We start from the raw sequence: 20,846 nt of genomic DNA, 5'->3' as shown, positions 1-20,846 counted from the left end.
TTGAATTCGCGCCAATTTTGGTCCAGATTTCCTTCAAGTTGCAGGTTAGTCAGTGGTTTTATCCCTTCGATTGTTGTGGTATGCCCGTATCGTGCGTTCTATAAATCCTGGTACCATGTAATGTTATCTTATATCGTAGTATTAAGAGGCTTACGAGTAGATATCGTTGAGTACTCTTTATTAGGTCTTGAGTCAGTGCCAGCTCGTGTAGTACTGCCGCATGGCCAAGATGGCTTCCTATTTATCCGACTGCCGTCAAGCAGCTGTCTTTACTACAGCTACCGTCAAGCAGCTGTCTTTACTACAGCTACCATCAAGCAGCTGTCTTTACTACAGCTACAGTTATCTGTACAAGAACATGAGAACATAAGAAATAGGAGCAGGAATAGGCCACTTGGCCCTCGAGCCTGCTTCGCCATTCAATAACATCATGGCTGATCTTGGGCTCAAAGCCACTTCCCTGCCCGCTCCCCATAACCCTTCACTCCCTTATCTTGCAAAAATTTGTCTATCTCCACCTTAAATATATTCAATGACTCCACAGATTTATGACCCTCAGAGAAGCAATCCCTCCTCATCTCAGTTCTAAAAGGGTGACCCTTTATTCTGAAACTATGCCCCCCCAGAGTTCTAGATTTCCCCACGAGGGGAAATATCCTCTGCATCTACCTTGTCGAGCCCCCTCAGTATCTTATATGTTTCAATAAGATCACCTCTCATTCTTCTAAATTCCAATGAGTATAGGCCCAGCCTGCTCAACCTTTCTTCGGGTGACTTGGCCCATCTGATATTACTTCTCTCCACGTGGCCAAGCACCAGGCTTCTGCCCTGGTAGCACAGGCTGAGGACTAACCATGTGGAGAATGAGCACGCAGCTGTGTCCCACCATCCCGTGAAGCAGCCCGTTTGAGTTCCAGCATGTTGCACCTTTGTGCCACCCCCTCAGTTCAACACTTGCCAAATAATGTTTTCTGCTAAAGTATCTCTGGTGGCTTGAAGAGAAAAAAAAATGTTTAAATAAAAGTACTAGTTGCTTTCCCGCTGACTCCATACAAACTGGAAAAGTCTTAGTCCACGTTGAGTCAGCTAGTCTCAGCTGGGACTATACGGAGAGAAGCTGGAATTGGGCTCCGCACCCCATGGGCCAGAGAGGGGAAAAATCCGCCAGCGTTCTTACCCCTGAGCGCTGTGCGGCAGGTGTGCATGTCTAGATGTGTCAGCCGCGGTTCAGTGGGTAGCACGCTTGCCTCTGAGCCAGAAGGTTGTGGGTTTCCCACTCCAGAGCCTTGAGTAAAAAAAAAATCCAGACTGACACTCCCAGTGCAGCACTGAGGAACCGCGGCAAGTCTTTCGCTTCTTTTAGATGTTGGCGTAGGAATGGAGCAGGCTTGACTGTGATTTTCCCCCCTCCCTGAAATAAAGAATAGATTTGCCTTCCAAAGTTAGGCTTTATTAACTTTAAAATTAGCAGCATATCTTTCTACATCCAGTCCCAACTAAGGCTAGAAAAGGACTGAATTTAAGGTAGCCACAACACATCATGTGATCATCAACTACCAATGAGATTACAACACATATCCCAAGGCAGTTAACAAACAACGAATCATAATACTTTTACTAATCAAGGAATAGTCACCACATTCACCCCTCCTTTTAAAATATACTCCTAATAACTTTTACAATTTACAATTAATTATTTACAACTAAACTATGCACGAGAATAAAACTATTTACATAACACAATACTAAATGAACAACAACAAATAATAACATTACGCATAAGTATTAAGTATCTCTCAACTAAAACAATATACTATAATATTTCAACAATTTTTAAAACATTATCAATTTAAAAGTCCATTTTCAATCGGTCGACCGGATATCTTGTTCGTGTCGACCTTCTTAACCTTGGTGAAATTCCTTGCCCTCCCACGCCAGAAGGCACAGAAGTATCTTCAACAGGAAGGCTATCCATATCCCGATTCTCAACGGTTTCCGGATTAGAAATCCCATCAGAAGATGAACTGGGACGGTCATAAACATCTACCAAAGGCTGACTAATAGAAGTATGATTATCTGCAATCGGATTGGAAATATTCGTAGTATCTGTAACAGCATCCACCTTATCCGAATCATGACCATTATTAATATCCTCAGAAGAGGGCTGGCCCCCACAAGGAGCCAAGTCTTTAATTGAAACAGTACTTTCTTTCCCATCTTGGAATCGAATATGAGCATATTGGGAATTTGCCTCCAACAGCTCCACCTCCTCCACCAAGGGGTCATATTTTGACAATCTAACATGGCGTCGAAGCAACACAGGTCCCTGCATAGTAAGCCATTAAGGTACCGAATATCCCGTAGTAGATCTCCGCGGATAGTTAAAGAGCCTTTCATGGGGGGTCACATTAGTAGCCGTTGAAAGCAGTGATCTAATGGAATGCAGGGCATCAGGCAGCACCATTTCCCACTGTGTATTCTTAAGGTTCCGGGATGTCAACGCCAACATAACTGCCTTCCAGATCACCCCATTGTATCGTTCACACTGTCCATTACCCTGGGGATTATACGGGGTAGTTCTACTAGTAGAAATTCCCCGACTCTGAAGGTATTCCTTCAACTGGGAAGACATAAAAGAACTTCCCTGATCCGAATGGATATATGCAGGCATCCCAAAGATGACAAAAAGTTGAGTCAGACATTTAATAACTGTAGCAGCTGATACATCTGCACAAGGAAAAGCAAAAGGGAACCTTGAAAACTCATCCACAACAGTAAATATATATCGGTTTTGAGTAGTTGAAGGAAGAGGTCCCTTAAAATCAACACTCAAACGTTCAAAAGGAGAAGTAGCCTTTATAAGATGAGCTCGTTGAGGCTTAAAGAAATTCGGTTTACACCGAGCACAGATAGAACATGATGAAGTCATCCGCTTGATGTCTTCAACTGAAAAAGGCAAGTTCTTACTGCGTACAAAGTGTATCATCCTCGTAACCCCAGGATGACATAAGGCATTGTGAAGATTAATAAGCGTATCTCCGTGAATCACCGAACAATAAGCCCTCGACAGTGCATCAGCAGCAACATTATCCTTCCCCGGACGATAAACTATGTCAAAATGGTAACATGCCAACTCAATCCTCCATCTCATTATTTTATCATTTTTAATCTTTCCAAAATGTTTAACATCAAACATAAAGGACACAGATTTTTGGTCAGTTACCAGCGTGAAATGTCGCCCCGATAAATAATGTCTCCATTTACGCAATGCTTCTACTATTGCGTATGCCTCTTTTTCTATTGAGGAATGTCTTTTTTCACTATTATTCAAAGTACGTGAGAAAAAGGCCACAGGTCTTCCATTTTGGTTCAAATTAGCCCCAATTGCAAAATCCGAAGCATCCGTCTCAATCACAAAGGGAACCTGCTCATCAATGGAATGCACAACTGCTCCTAAAATATCCTTTTTAAAATTCTCAAAACATGTCCTGGCCTCCCATGATAGAGGATATGTCGTAACCCGAATAAGAGGCCGGATCTTCCGTGAAAAATTTGCAATCCAATTAGAATAATAAGAAAACAGTCCAACAACTCGTTGCAAAGCCTTAGAATTAGTAGGACAAGGTAAATCGATCAGTGGTCGCAGACGTTCTGGATCTGGTTTAATCTTATTTCCCGAAATAATATACCCCAATAAATTTACCTCAGTAGTCGAAAAGACACATTTCTCTGTTAAAAGTTAAACCAACTTTTTCCGCAGCTTGAAGGAATCTTTTTAAATTAGAATCATGCTCCACCCTTGATTTGCCACACACTGTGATGTCATCTAAGTATGAAAAGGTGTCAGAGAGGGAGTTATCACTTATAAAAGCATCCATTGCCCATTGAAAACAAGCAACACCATTAGTAACACCAAATGGTATTCGGCAAAACTGATACAGCTTTCCACCAGCCTCAAAGGCCGTATATGGTTGATCCTTCTTAACAATAGGAATCTGATGATAAGCACTCTTTAAATCAATAGTGCTAAAAACTTGATACTGAGATACTTTATTGATAAGCTCATCAATCTTAGGCAAAGGGTACGCGTCTAATTGAGTATACCTATTAATAGTTTGGGAATAGTCTATCACCATTCGTTTCTTGTGTCTCTCATTAGTCGTGACAACTACCTGTGCTCGCCAAGGCGAACAACTAGGTTCAATGATTCCTTCCAATAAGAGACGTTGAACTTCAGAATTAATAAATTCTCTATCCTGACTACTATATCTTCTTGACTTGGTAGCAATTGGCTTACAATCCGACATCAAATTAGAAAAAAGTGATAATGGAGGAATAGATAAAGAGGTTAATCCACAAATAGATAAAGGTGGCTTAGTCCCTCCAAATGAAAGACTAAGAGACTCGTGTAACTGAAGAACATCATGTCCAATCAAAATATCCGCACAGGGATTAGGCAAAACAGATAGGCGTATATCAGTATACGTATTACCCAGAAGAACCATTTTCACAAAGCAACAACCAGCTATTTGTGAAATAAGGGTCGTCTGAGCCATACACACCTGATACATAACAGGCGAAATTTTCAAATGCTTCTCCTTCGCAAACTGAAGACTTATAAAACTCTCAGTACTGCCCGTATCTATAAGGGCCTTCACTTCCAACCCATTAACTTGAGCCGTAACTATAGCTTTGTTTAGGCCATGAGCAAATGCAGCAGAAATTGATGCAATAAACGCCCTATCTAAAGGCTGAATAGTCACAGAAGAGGTAGTGGAGGAAGACCCTCCCACACCAGAAGGAGGGAAGGTAATTGAACCTGATGATTTGCACACACGTGCATAATGACCTCTCTTGCCGCATTTACTACACACAGCCTCCCGAGCAGGACACTTCAGACGAGGGTGCCGGATATTCCCACAAAAATAACACTTCTGAATCCTAGAGGCAACGGCCGCCGAAGTAGAAACTGTTTCAAAATCTAGTAAACCACTCCCATTAAGTCCACATAATTCCTTTTCATCCGAAACTGCCGAAACCATAGTCGCAGGCCGATTAAAAAGAGCATAAGAATCCGAACTTCTCTGAGCCACATCCAATGTAGAAGCTTGCTCAAAAGCACTTTTAAGATCCAGAGTCTTATTTTCTAACAACCGCTGACGAATTGATCTAGACAGTAATCCATTAATAAAAGCATCCCGTACCGATTCGTCCTTATGTTCTTCAGCCGTCACAGCCTTATAATTACAGTCAACACTAAGGCACCGAAGTGCTTGTAAATAAGTATCCAAAGATTCTCCCACCTGCTGCCTACGGGCAGATAAAAGATGACGTGCGAATACCTCATTCTTTGGTTTAACAAAAATCTTTTCCAATGTAGAAATAGCCTCTTCATAAGTTTTACAGTGCAAAATATATTTATATACATCCGGGTCAATGTAGTTGATCAGCATATTCAGCTTATTTAGAGCCTCTTGATCCAACACGCCCAAAAAGTTTTAAAATGTACAATACCAATGTTTCCATTTATCATCCACTCCAGCAGAATTGGGGTCAGCCTTGAATCGTTCTGGTTGAAGATATCGCTCCATTCTAACAAAAAGTTAATAAATTGAAATAAAGAATAGATTTGCCTTCCAAAGTTAGGCTTTATTAACTTTAAAATTAGCAGCATATCTTTCTACATCCAGTCCCAACTAAGACTAGAAAAGGACTGAATTTAAGGTAGCCACAACACATCATGTGATCATCAACTACCAATGAGATTACAACACATATCCCAAGGCAGTTAACAAACAACGAATCATAATACTTTTACTAATCAAGGAATAATCACCACACTCCCCAACTCCCAAACTTGAATAGGCTGCTGCCATCTTTGTCCAGATTCACATGGCCCCTTGGACGAGATACCACCTGCTTCCAATATGTCCCTCCCCCACAAATATACCTCCCCACCAATATCTCGCCCACCCACCGAATAAATAGCTTAATCATACTGTATCTGGTTTGGAGGGTCGTGGGAGGAACATATTGGAAGGAAATGGAAGATTTTTGGTTGCTGAGATACTGGTGAGAGAAACATATTAGCCAGGGGGAAATATTGGTGGGGGAAGAGATGTATGCAGGAGGTAGATATTGAAAGGAGGTGGTATTGATGAGGGGCAGATGCTGGTGGAATAGGATATTGTGGGTTGGAGGGAGATGAGGGAAGATATTGGTGGGGAAGATATTGGTAACTGGAGTCATTCTTTTTCTGTTTATAGATGATGGCAGACCTTACGTTTAGAAAACAAGAATACGAACAAGCTATATTCTATTACCAACAGCTGCTGCAGGGATCACCAGGTATCTGTCGGCTCCATGTATAATCCCAGATATAAGCTGTTTGATCAGTGATAATTAGAATTGTAGGTGAATTGTAAGGTTGGTTATGATCAGTTTTGGCTGTGGTCTTGCTGTTAATAGCAGGACATTTTTGTTAACAGTTACAATTCCCACACGTAAAGATAATAATGGCCCAGAAATTCGGGTCGGGGGCATCCCGCGGGTGCAAGCCTCCGACCTGCACTTACCTAGCGCGCCGGCCGTTGTGCTGTGGGCCCGCGTGTGATTCCGATCCTGGGCCTCCTCCAACTGCCGGCGCGCAGTGCTCGCGTATCCCAGGGGCGCAGTTAGTTCGAAGCGTCCCCATGGATCACGTGGGTCATGGAGAGCCAATGGTAGCAGGGAAATGCCCATTCATAAAATTGACAGGAAGAACTGTCAAAACTATAAATATAATAAGCCCCAAAACATAACTAAAACTTCAAATAATTTTTTTTTTAAACATCACATTTTTAAAATAACTATAAATTACATAAAATAACTATTTTAAACAATAATTTAAATTTTTGAAAATATTAATTACATTTTCTAACGGGGCTAAAAATAAACTTACCTTTCTTTAAAGTATTTAAAAATAATAAATCTGTGGAAAAAATGTTTTAATTTTAATTAATTCACCACTTACCTTGTTAAAAGCAGGCCTTGCGCCTGCTTTTTAAAAGTGTAACTGCTGGAGACTTACCCTCCCGGAGAAACCTGGAAAAAAAATGTTGGTTCCAGGCGCACACGCTGCCTCTCCGGCGCACGCGTTCCACCTCTGAACCCCTTCCTTTAAGGGAACGGAAGTTCCGGTTTCCCGCACATGCGCAGTGCATGCACGAAACCGGCACTTTCGTTGGACTTACGGGTGAGTGCCCAGCGCGTACTCACCCGTGGAGACCCGAATTTCTGGGCCAGTAGTATCACTTTACATCCTTTTTGTGTGTAAACCTTTGCCAATTTATTGCTACGCTGGACTGAAAGCAGCATTTGCCTTCGTAATACATCTAACTGTGTGCCCATCTGTGATTTTAATCGTTAAAGTCTATTGCGAGGGAGAGTATAACGCAACGCCATGTCAAGTGCGTTCAGCTCTTAGAAAAGTCCCATTGCCCAATGATTTGTGGTGATTCGGGGGGAAATGAAATACATTTATTTTGTTAAATTTTGCCTATTCAGCTTGGTGGAATGGAAACCATGTGTTCAGATTGGCTCAGTTGGTAACATTCCTCCCCTCTGAGTCTGAAGATTGTGGGTCCAAGCCTCACTCTAGTACTTGGGTGCGTAATCGAGGCTGACATTCCAGCGCGGTACTAAGGGAGCTTTGTTGGAGGTATTGTCCTTTGGGTAAGATATTAAATTGAGGTCTATCTGCCAATTTCAGTGCTTCAAATGCATATTAAAGATCCCATGGCACTGGAGCCCTGGTACCATAGAGGTTTGCACAACCGAAGGAGACCATTCAGCCCATTGTGTCTGTGCCAGCTCTTTGCTGGAGGATTTCAAGACTATTCCTACTTCCCTGCTCTTTCCTCATAGCCCTTCATCATACTGTTTCAAATATTTGTCCAACTGTCCCACAAAAGATGCAATGGCCTCTGACTCAACCAGTCTTGGTTGCAAAGCATTCCATGCTCCAACAACACTTTCAGTAAAGGAATCTCTATTAACCACTTTCCTCACTCTTTCAGTGATTATTTTAAATTGATCACTACTCGTCAGTACCTCCCCACACGGAAGAAATAGTCTTTCCTTGTTCAGTCTATCAATGCCCCTCATTCTTTTAAAAACATCTATTAAATCTCCTCTTAGCCGTCTCTGCTCCATTGGAAATAGTTCAAGTATCTCAAGTCTCTCCTCGTAAATATAGGTCTTAAAATTTGTCTCAGCCTGTTTTCAGGCACGGGCCAGAATCGGGGGCCTCGGACCTCACCCGAAATTGAGCCTCGGGCATCATCAGCATATAACCGGTGAGCTACAGATACCAATTGGGTTGCCGTGTGCACCATCTACAAGATGCACTGCAGCAACTCGCCAAGGCTTCTTCGGCAGCACCTCCCAAACACGCGACCTCTTCCACCTAGAAGGACAAGGGTAGCAGGCGCATGGGAACACCACAACCTCCAAGTTCCCCTCCAAGTCACACACCATTCTGACTTTGGAAATATATCGGCATTCCTTCATTGTCGCTGGGTCACAATCCTGAAACTCTCTCCCTAACAGCACTGTGGGAGCACCTTCACCACACGGACTGCAGCGGTTCAAGAAGGCGGCTCACCACCACCTTCTCAAGAGCAACTAGGGATGGGCAATAAATGCAGGCCTCGCCAGCGACGCCCACATCGCATGAATGAATTTTTAAAAAAACGATGCAAATTTCTGTATCACACTTAAAAAAAATGTATCAAAAAAAGGAGAGAGGAAGAGCTAGTCATTTCCCACTGGTTTCAAATAAACTTTTCCAGAGAATGATTTCAAATTGAGTTCAGAATGTTCCTAGGAACATAGGACCAGGGCCAGGCCATTCAGCCCCTCGAGCCTATTCAATTAGATCACAGCTGATCTGTATCTTAATTCCATCTACCCGCCTTGGTTCCGCATCCCTTAATGCCCTTGCCTACCACCACCTTCTCAAGGGCAATTAGGGATGGGCAATAAGCGCTGGCCTTGCCAGCGACGCCCACATCCCATAAACAAATTTTAAAAAAAGCAATGCTGCTCCTCTTGGCTCCACGTGAAGGTTGGCTAAAAATAGTGGCCACTGGTTAGGCTGCAACAATTACTGGGAAACCCGATGCCCCACACAGCTCCAGCCAAATTTGCAGAGAGCCTGACACCTGTTTAAGGAGGTCACCTGGAAAAGGCGCCTTCACCAATATGGCGACACTTGTAACACAGGCTCAGATCGGGTGCTGGACGTCGCACCCGAAATTGTTCCTTTTTGTCCCCACTTTCCGTCTGGAAAAACGGGAGTAACAAGGATCACTTTTCCCCCCATAGTTTCCTATCCCTGGCACCATCCTAGCAAATCTGCATTGTAAGCTCCCATTGGGCTTTAATGTTCTTTCTACCACAGGGTGCCCAACACTGCACAATACTCCCAAAGTGGCCTAACTGGAGATTTGTATAAATGTATTGTGGCGGAGACCACATAGGGGCTGTTATATCCGAGTAGTAAGGTCCAATAACTACGATAAGTGAGACTTCCGGAACTCAAAACGTTACTTTTACTTACACAGAATAAGGAGAGAACAGAGCTCTTACAAGCTACAGGCATGCACTGGTATTTCTACTGCATGAGCAAAACATGGAGGATGCTATGATGTCATTCTACCCTCATTCTCCCCGTGTTTGCATGGGTTTCCTCCGGGTGCTCCGGTTTCCTCCCACAGTCCAAAGATGTGCGGGTTAGGTTGATTGGCTATGATAAAATTGACCCTTAGTGTTAGGGGGATTAAATACGTGGGGTTACGGGGATAGGGTGGGATATGTGTTGGTGTAGCGGTTACGGGGATCGGGTGGGATATGTGTCGGTGCAGGCTCGATGGGCCGAAATGGCCTCTATCTGCACTGTGGGGTTTCTGTGATTCTGTGATAATGCAATTTTACCTTAAGACTAGTAAATATAATCCCTTTGCATTTGTCTCCATCTAGTGGATAACTTAAGCATTACATCCGAGATTACTATATCCCCCCCCCTTTAAGTTACAACAATCCTTAACAACATTCTTAAAAGTCCATAAGGAAACTCCTTGAACGGTAGTCCATACGGAACGAATCTAGCAGGTCGTGATCAATCGCTCTGGCGGCTTGTGAGACCTTGTTGAACGTCTTACAGTCAAGTCCCTGCTTGGTTGTGGTAGAGCCACCTGCTGCTCCTGAGCAGTACTCAGAGTATCTGACTCTGCTACAATGGTTTCCTCTTGATTAAGGGGTCCAGGTATAACTGTCTCTGTTCGTGGTGCTGGTACCACCAAGGCATTTGGATAACTGGGGATCAACTTGTCCTCCAACATTTCCTCTGGAACCTCCAGTTCAATTTCCCGTTGTCTGGTCAGTATCTGATCCACATGTCTGCATACTACCTGACCAGTTCCCAACATGACCCTATATGAAACTGGACCAGTCATTGAATCGATGACGCCAGGAATCCATTTTGGACCATAACTGAAATTTCTGGTAAGAACCGCATCTCCTACTCCAAAACTGCGGCCCTTTGTCCTTCTGTCATGGTTCTCCTTTTGTTTGAACTGTCGGTTTTCCACCTTCCTTTTTAGATCTGGGTGAACCAGGTCAAGAGTGGAGCGTAGTCGATGTCCTAACAATAACTCAGCAGCAGAGAGTCCTGTGGTAGATTGAGGTGTTATTCTGTAACTGAACAGAACTCGTGACACCTTTGCTGTCAAACTCCCTTCTGCACTTTTTTTCATCATCTTCTTAAATGTTTGTACGGCTCTCTCCGCAAGTCCATTTAAAGACGGATGATATGGAGCTGAAGTCACGTGCACTATGCCATTGTTTCTCATGAACTCTTTTATTTCTGTACTCACAAAACACGTGGCATTGTCACTTACTACGATCTCCGGTATCCCTTGATTACTAAAACTCCTATGCAGGCAGTCTATAGTAACTGTAGATGAAGCAGAATTTACAGGATACACATCCATCCATTTGGAATGTGCATCAATGATTATGAGGAACATCTTTCCCATGAATGGACCCACATGATCTACATGTAATCTCCTCCATGGTTTATCCGGCCACTCCCAGGGGTGGAGTGGAGCCGCTGCCGGTGCCTTCCTGTGTTCTTGACAAGTGCTGCATGTCTTGACAAGATTTTCTATCTCCTCATCTAGCTTTGGCCACCACAAGTAACTCCTTGCCAAGGCTTTCATGCGCGAAACTCCAGGATGACACTGATGTAGTTGCACTAGGATAGACTGTCGTGCTGGCTGTGGAATAATCACTCAAGCTCCCCACAACACGCAACCACCCTGCACACTCAGCTCTGTCTTCCTGACACTGTAAGGTGTGAAATCAGTCCCTTCCAGATGTTGTGGCCAACCCCTCATTACATATCCTCGGACTCTAGACAGTACTGGATCCTTACCAGTCCAAGTCCTTACTTGTTCTGCGGTCACAATTGCTGTGTCAGTGTCCTCCAACATCAAAACTCTGTCCTCTGGAGCTGCACAGATAGGTGTACCTGGTAGTGGAAGACAGCTCAAGGCATTTGCGTTCCCATGGTACTTGCCCGCTTTGTAAACGATGACATACTCATATGCCCTCAACGTCACTGCCCATCTCTGGATTCGGGGTGACACCATCTGTGGTACTGCTTTCATCTCATTAAAAAGAGATAGAAGAGGTTTATGATCGGTGCATATGGTGAATTTCCTGCCATATATGTATTTGTGAAACCTCTGTAACCCAAACATTACTGCTAATCCCTCTTTATCTAACTGGGAATTGTTTTTTTCCGCTGGGGTCAGAGTTCGAGACATAAACCCGATTGGTCTTTCTGTTCCATCTTCCATACAGTGTGAAAGAACTGCCCCCACCCCGTAAGGTGAAGCGTCACAAGAGAGAATGATGTCTTTCTCTGCATTGTAGTGCACCAGCACATCCGAGGACAGCATCAGTTTCTTGGATTGTTCAAATGAAACCCTCTGTTCCTCTTCCCACTGCCACTATGTCTCCTTGCGCAGTAGTTTGTGAAGAGGTGCTAACACTGTTGACAAGTTTGGCAAAAACCTGTTATAATAGTTTAGCAGTCCCAGGTAAGCTTTTAACTCAGTCACATTTGTAGGATCTGGGGCCTCCTGCAGAGCTTTTACCTTCTCCTTGATTGTATGGAGCCCTGTGGCATCCACTCTGTGTCCCAGGAACACGGCCTCATTCCCCATGAAAGTACACTTACTTCTCTTGAGCCGTAACCCAGCCTTATCCAATCTTTGAAGTACCTCTCTCAGAGTGCTCAGATGCTCCTGGTCGGTTCTTCCCGTCACCAGAATGTCATCCAGATAGATTGAAACATGTGGAATCCCTTGCAGTACACCCTTGATTGTTCTCTGGAAGATAGCTGGACTAGATGAGACACCAAATGGTAAGCGGTTATAGGTAAACAAACCCTTGTGTGTATTTATGGTTACATACTTCTTGGATTCCTCATCTAGTGTAATCTGCAAGTAAGCATGACTCATATCCAGCTTCGTGAATTTCTTCCCTCCAGCCAGGTTTGCAAAAAGATCCTCAGTTTTAGGAATAGGATACTGTTCTAGTTTAGACACCCTATTTACAGTCAATTTATAATCTCCACAGATTCTTACCGAATTGTCCGGTTTTAAAACAGGTACAATTGGAGTTGCCCATTCTGAACATTTCACGGGTTCCAGAATGTTCTCCCGCAACAGACGATCAAGCTCAGCCTCTACCTTCGGTTTCATGGCATAAGGCACAGGTCGTTATTTAAAAAATCTTGGCAGTACCTCCTTGTCGACATAAATCTCCAAGTTCTTCCTTGAACATGTTCTCATGTTCAATCAATACGTCTTGCAAAGACAACTGTTTGCCTCCCTCTAGTTGATTTATTGCTCCCCAATCTAATTTAGGTTCTCGTATCCAGCCCCGACCTAACAAATTTGGCCCAGAACCCGATACTACAACTATAGGTAGCTGTTCCACGGTGTCCCTGTGTTTCACAGTTACAATAGCTGTACCCAATGTTGCCACTCGTTCACCGGTATAGGTTTTAAGCTTCATAGAGCAAGACTTTAACTCTGGAACTTTTGCACGGTTCCACACTTTTGAATACTCTTCCCTGTTCATTATGGTAACACCACATCCAGTATCCACCTCAAAGTTGACCTTAGTGTCATTTACTATCAGTTGCAAAGTGATAGGATCCACTTTTGGAATGTCCTCTACCATACTATGCAATATGAACACATCGTCTTCTTCCTCAGCTTCTCCACTGATGTGATGTGCTCCCTGTTTTTTCACTTCTCTTACCAGGTTTTGCTTTTCTCCCCCTTTAGGTTTGTATTCCTTTTCAGGGGCTTTTGCCCTGCATGCACGTTTTATATGTCCTTTTTTCCCACACTTGTGGCACTTTCCCTCCAGAAACCTGCATTCCCTTGCCAGGTGATCTCCATTGCATCTATAACATGCTTTTAAATGCGCACGTTGTGGTGACGGACCCAGATTTAACTTGTGCACAACCATCTGACCTGCAACTTGCTTTGTAGTAGACCAGTCGCAACCTTGTATTTCTTTTACATCTCAGTTCACTGTCTCTATTAATTGAGCAAGTTCCAACGCTTTTTCATACGTAAGCCCAGTCTCGGATAATAATCTCCTCTGCATTCGAGCATCCATTATCCCGCAAACCAGCCTATCTCTCAGCATGTCCTTCAAGCTGTTCTCGTAATTGCAATCATGTGCCAGTTTTCTCAACACCGCTACATAATCCAACACAGTCTCTCCCGGTATCCTGTTCCATGAATTAAATTTGAAACGCTGTACAATCTCACTCGGTCTGGGATTGAAATGTTCCTTTAGCAAGTCCACTAATTCAGTAAATGATTTATCTCCAGGCCTTACAGGACTGCATAAGTTTCTCAATAAACTATACGTCAGACTTCCCACCGAAGTTAGCAAAATAGCTCTCCCTTTTCCAACATCTACAATATCATTTGCTACAAAGAAATGCTCCAATAACTCACCGTACTCTTCCCAAGTTTGATTTTGAATATCAAAAGCAGAAATCTCTCCTACTCGAGTAACCATGATTCAGATGCAGTGTTCTTGTATTTTCCCTTCTTCAAGTTGAAACAGGTAATCCTCATCGCCAAATGTTATATCCGAGTAGTAAGGTCCAATAACTACGATAAGTGAGACTTCAGGAACTCAAAACGTTACTTTTACTTACACAGAATAAGGAGAGAACAGAGCTCTTACAAGCTACAGGCATGCACTGGTATTTCTACTGCACGAGCAAAACATGGAGGATGCTATGATGTCATTCTACCCATAATGCAATTTTACCTTAAGACTAGTAAATATAATCCCTTTGCATTTGTCTCCATCTAGTGGATAACTTAAGCATTACATCCAAGATTACTATAGGACAATAACACAATGTATAGCCAATGCTGATATATGTACCTAAACACAATTCACTTTGTATAGCAATGTTGTGATATGTACATGTTGGGTTGGGTTATTGGTGCAGGGTCCCTTTAAGAGCGTCGGGAACGTGATGACATCATGACATCGGTTGCGTGATGACGTCATAGCCCCTGCATGGGGCTGAGCCTTCAGACCTCGTGGAGAATGATTAAAGTAAGACACGTTTTGTTTTTGCTTAAAGAAAAGTCTCAGCCTGTTGATTTCTGTCGACTCCAACAGCATCATTGTTTCTTTATTCTTTGACTCTATGCCCTTATTTATAAAACCCAAAATGATGTTGGCCTTTTTATGGTCTTATCTACCTGTACTCACACTTTAAAGGTTGTATTTGAACCCCTAGGTCTTCTCTCTTCTTCCTCAGCATCTTTGCATTGATTGCATACTCGTCCCATTCCTTGTTTTTCCTCTCAAACTGCATTACCTCTGCATTAAATATGGAGATTCCTCTGCATTAGATAGAACCATAGAGGTTTTCAGCACAGAAGGAGACAATTCAATCCATTGTATTGTCAGATCTTTGCTGGAGTCATCCAAAACTAATCCCATTGTCCTGCTCGCTTCCCATTGGGGTCCTGCTGTGTTTATTTTACTATTAAAAGGAGAAGGATGAGCAGAAGCTGCAGGAAGCCAGGGAACTAATGCATACACAACTGATGCAGGCTCAGATTCAGACTGAGTTGTGTCACTTGCTACTGGAGGATCTGCAGCGGAACAGAAGGACCGGCACAGGGCTACCAGTGGCAACCAAGGTGACAGCCACTTTGAGGTTTTTGCCTTGGTCTCTTTCCAAGCAGCCAAGGGGATATCAGTACCATCATAGGAGGTGGTTATAGAAATAGTGGTTGCATTGGTTGTCATTTTCCAAAATTGCATAGATTCTAGAACGGTTCCCATGGATTAGAAGGTAGCAAATGTAACCCCACTATTTAAGAAAGTAGGGAGAGAGAAGGCAAATGGTATGTTGGCCTTCGTAGTGAGAGGATTCGAGTACAGGAGCAAGGATGTCTTGCTGCAGTTGTACAGGGCCTTGGTGAGACCACACCTTGAGTATTGTGTGCAGTTTTGGTCACACGCGTGAGTACCCCGTCCGTATTCACGCGTTGGGAACGGAATTACTGGCCCAGTGACTTGGATGAAGGGACCGAGTGTAATGTAGCCAAGTTTGCGGATGATACAAAGATGGGTGGGAAAGCAAGTTGTGCAGAGGACTCAAAGAACCTGCAAAGGGATATAGACAGGCTAAGCGAGTGGGCAAACATTTGGCAGACGGAGTATAATGTGGGAAAGTGCGAGGTTATCCACTTTGGCAGGAAAAATAAAAAAGCAAACTATTATTTAAATGGAGAGAGATTACAAAATGCTACAGTTCAGAGGGACCTGGGGGTTCTTGTGCATGAAACACGAAAAGTTAGCATGCAGGTACAGCAAGTAATCAAAAAGGCATATTGAATGTTGGCCTTTATTTCAAGGGGGTTGGAATATAAAAGCAGGGAAGTCCTGCTACAACTATACAAGGTATTGGTGAGACCACACCTTGAGTACTACGTACAGTTTTGGTCTCCTTATTTAAGGAAGGATATACTTGCATTGGAGGCAGTTCAGAGACGATTCACTAGGTTAATTCCAGAGATGAGGGGGTTGTCTTATGAGGAAAGGTTGAGAAGGCTGGACCTATACTCATTGGAATTTAGAAGAATGAGAGGTGATCTTATCGAAACATATAAGATACTGAGGGAGCTCGACAGGGTCGATGCAGAGAGGATGTTTCCCCTCATGGGGAAATCTAGAACTCGGGGGCACAGTCTCAGAATAAAGGGTCGCCCTTTTAGAACTGAGATGAGGAGGAATTTCTTCTCTGAGGGTCGTAAATTTGTGGAATTCTCTGCCCCAGAGAGCTGTGGAGGCTGGGTCATTAAATACATTTAAGGTGGAGACAGACAGATTTTTGCAAGATAAGGGAGTGAAGGGTTATGGGGAGCGGGCTGGGAAGTGGCTTTGAGCCCAAGATCAGCCATGATCTTATTGAATGGCGGAGCAGGCTCGAGGGGCCAAGTGGCCTATTCCTGCTCCTATTTCTTATGTTCTTATGTCTTTCTGCCGTTTTAACCCAGGCATTAACCTGTTTAATTCAAATGAGTTAACATTTCTGCTAAAATAGGAATGTCATACAAACGCACTAAACATTCATTCCCGAATATCACCAACAGTGATATCTAGGCTGAAATTTCTGAAAACTGTTCCAAGTACACCTCTCTTTTTTTTCTTTCTCTTTATAAAAAACCGGAACAGTGGAGAGTCCACTGAAAAGAGGGAGACAGACCAGCTTGCAGTAAGGACAGCAGAGAAACTACTGAAAGAGTATCATCCGCAAACACAGCAAGAACAGGAGCAACGGATATTGCTGCAGAACAGCTGCCTGATGGCCACTAACGATCGCTCCAACGCAGAAAGGGCCCTTGACGTGTTCACAGAAATGGCTGCAGCTAAGGTGAGCATTGCAACAGCTAGAACATGGAAGGCCACGGAGGTCAATTCGGTTCACAGCTCTTTGGGGCCAGCCACAGAAAGTAGTAAATGTGCTTTACTGGATCCCCCGCCGACTTTATTTTGAAAGTCAACCATCCACCAATCATTTGTTAAACGGCACCTTGCGTTAAGAGTGTTCATGCGCTTTAATGAGTCACAATGCAAGCAACTGGAGGCTTTTGTTCCCCATATTCTAATGATATTTTTTGACATTTTTCTCTCCTCCTCCTCCTCTCTTGCACACATTGATGTGTTACTGGGGTACAGTTCCCTGGGTGCTGGGCACCTTCCCGTACCATGCCCAAGCAGCCATTCTTGATGAGTGAGCTTGGACAGTGATTGTCACTGTGATATCAGACCATGAGAATCATCACTGCTGGACATGATCTTCACTCAACGTCTACACACACCTACACACACACACACCTACACACACACACACCTACACACACCTACACACACACCTACACACACACACACCTACACACACATACACCTACACACACACCTACACACACACCTACACACACACACACACACAGATCTACACACACACACACACACACAGATCTACACACACACACCTACACACACACCTACACACACACACCTACACACACATACACCTACACACACACACACCTACACACACACACACACCCCTACACACACACACACAGATCTACACACACACACCTACAAACACCTACACACACACACCTACACACACACCTACACACACACACACCTACACACACACACACCTACACACACACACACCTACACACACACACACCTATACACACACACACCTACACACACACACACACACACACAGATCTACACACACACACACACACACAGATCTACACACACACACACACACACAGATCTACACACACACACACACACACACAGATCTACACACACACACACACACACACACACGCACCTACACACACACACACACCTACACACACACACACACACACAGATCTACACACACACACACACGCACACACACAGATCTACACACACACACACACGCACCTACACACACACACACCTACACACACACACCTACACACACCTACACACACACCTACACACACACCAACACACACACACACACACACACCTACACATACACACACACCTACACATACACACACCTACACACATGCACACAGCTACACACCTACACACACACACCTACACACACACACACACACACCTACACACACACACACCTACACACACACACAACTACACACACACACACACACACACACACACACACACACACACACACACACCTACACGCACACACACACACACACCCCTACACACACACACACAATTCAGCAGGAGTCACTGGATAGCAATCAGCAACAGCCGTCCTGGCTGATATTCTTTTCTATAGCTCAGTGGTCCTGAGGCTAATTATAGTGCCAGCCAGGCTGCGATGAGCTAATTCAACACCGATCAGAAATCGAACTTGGGACCTAGAAACAGGAGGAGGCCATTCAGCCCCTCTAGCCTGTTCCACCATTCAATTAGACCGTGGCTGATCTGTATCGTAATTCCATCCACCCGCCTTGGTTCCGTAACCTTTAATACCCTTGCTTAACAAAAATCTATCAATCTCAGTTTTAACATTTTTTAATTGATCCCCCAGCCTCAACAGCTTTTTGGAGGAGAGAGTTCCAGATTTCTGTTACGTCCGTGTATAATCAGACACAGACTGCGGAGAACGGTACAAACGGTGTTTACTCAACGTGGCTCAGACTGCAACTGATCTGTACAGATTACTACTCAACGTTATATACAGGTGTGGTCACTGCTGGTACTACAGTATACATGAGCTGTAAGAAGTAGTCCCCCCCTTAAAGGTACATACATTACAATTCCTCCCCTTTTAGATTAACAGTACCATAACACTCATTTAACAATTAAATATCAAACTAATTACAATTAACACTTTTAACATGCAACATTAGCTGAAAATAGTCTATTTATAAATTCAGTCTTTGGGGAGGCTTCTTGATCCTTTCTGGATAGCGCCTTGCCCGAGTGCCTTGCTCTTGGTGCGGAGGCGATTCTGGCCCCCTGTCGTCGGTTGGTTCATCAGCTTCTGATGCTACTGTTTCTGGGGTAGATGCTACCTGTACGTTGGGTTCATCACCAGGTACGTATGGGCGAGGCATGGGGTTGACTTGTTCCTGTGACTCGAGGATCTGGTCAGCATGGCGTCTCACGATGCTCTCCCCAACGTCCACTGTGTACATTAGTGGGCCCTGCCGTGTGCATATCATTCCTGGCTGCCATTTTTCTGTTTGGTAGTCGCGGGCCAAGACTGGTTGCCCTACATTGAAGCTCCTTGTTGGCTTCTCATGGATGTGCTGGAATTGCTTACTCTCAATATCTCTTCGTACGTTTGGTCTGAGCAAATCCAGGCGAGATCTTAACCTTCGGTTAAAGAACATCATGGCTGGGGCCTGGTTGGTGACTGCATGTGTCGCATTCCGGTAGGCGAACAGGAAATTGTCCACCTTGTGCTGCAGCGGAATGTTGTCATTGTACATAGCCTTTATTGCCTTCTTAAAGGTTTGTACGAACCTCTCAGCCAATCCATTTGTGGCTGGATGATATGGGGCGGATGTGTAATGCCTTACTCCATTCTTTTTCAAGAACCTCCGGAACTCTTCGGACACAAACTGTGGTCCGTTGTCGGAGCAAATCTGTTCTGGCAAGCCATTCCTGGCAAAAATGGTCCGTAAGACTGCAATAGTTTTCTCCGTGGTGGTGGAGGACATTTTGATGACCTCAGGCCATTTCGAGTGCGCATCCACGGCTATTAAAAACATTGAGTCCATGAATGGACCAGCAAAATCAATATGCACCCGTTGCCATGGAGATGAGGGCCACTCCCATGGGTGTAGAGGAGCCTGTGGTGGTGCATTTTGGACTTTCTGGCATCCTGAGCAGCTCTTGGTCAGGTCCTCGATTTGTTTATCGATTCCTGGCCACCACACATAAGCCCTGGCTAGGCTTTTCATTTTCACCCCTCCCAGATGACCCTCATGAAGCTCATTGAGCACTCTCTCCCTTAACTTGGGTGGAATTACCACTCGGGATCCACACATCAAGGCCCCCCGGCACACTGACAGCTGTTGTCAAGAATGCTGGCAACAGTGAGTCGGCATGTGCTGGCCATCCCTTCACCGTCAAATCATATACCCGAGACAGTGTCGGGTCATTTCGGGTTTCCTTTTCGATACAAGCGTTAGTTACCGGTAGGTATTCAACTATAGTCGAATGGAATATTTCGACAGGATCAACTGCTGGTACTTCCTCCGCAGTAGGCAGTAGGCAGGCGTGATAGCCCATCAGCATTTCCATGCTGTTTCGTGCCCTTATATTCAATCTCATAGTGGTGCGCCCCTAGAAAAAGTGACCATCTTTGTAGTCGTTGCGCAGTCATCACCGGAACGCCCTTCTTTGGATTAAAAATGGAGACAAGAGGCTGGTGATCAGTCAGCAAGGTGAATTTCTGCCCGTGCAGATAGTGATTGAACTTTTTCACTCCCCACACTAGGCTGAGGGCCTCCCTGTCAATCTGGGCGTAGTTACGCTCGGCTGAGGTTAGTGATTGTGACGCAAAGGCTATTGGCCTCTCTGAGCCGTCCGAGAATTTGTGCGACAGCACCGCTTCAATGCCGTAGGGTGACGCATCACATGCCAACTGAATTGGTAATGCTGGG

At 44.3% G+C, this 20,846-nt stretch overlaps 1 pseudogene; it reads left to right on the top strand.

The window, feature by feature from the left end:
- LOC147116960 (tetratricopeptide repeat protein 21B-like) overlaps positions 1–20,846 on the top strand; it is a 106,850-nt pseudogene that overhangs the window by 81,637 nt on the left and 4,367 nt on the right.

Source organism: Somniosus microcephalus, chromosome 5 (assembly GCF_052327205.1).
Source record: "Somniosus microcephalus isolate GS21.2 chromosome 5, FLI_Smic_1.0, whole genome shotgun sequence".
In the NCBI taxonomy this organism is placed as follows: domain Eukaryota; kingdom Metazoa; phylum Chordata; class Chondrichthyes; order Squaliformes; family Somniosidae; genus Somniosus; species Somniosus microcephalus.
Note: the sequence above shows the minus strand (reverse complement) of the source record. Positions and strands in the feature narration are given on the sequence as shown.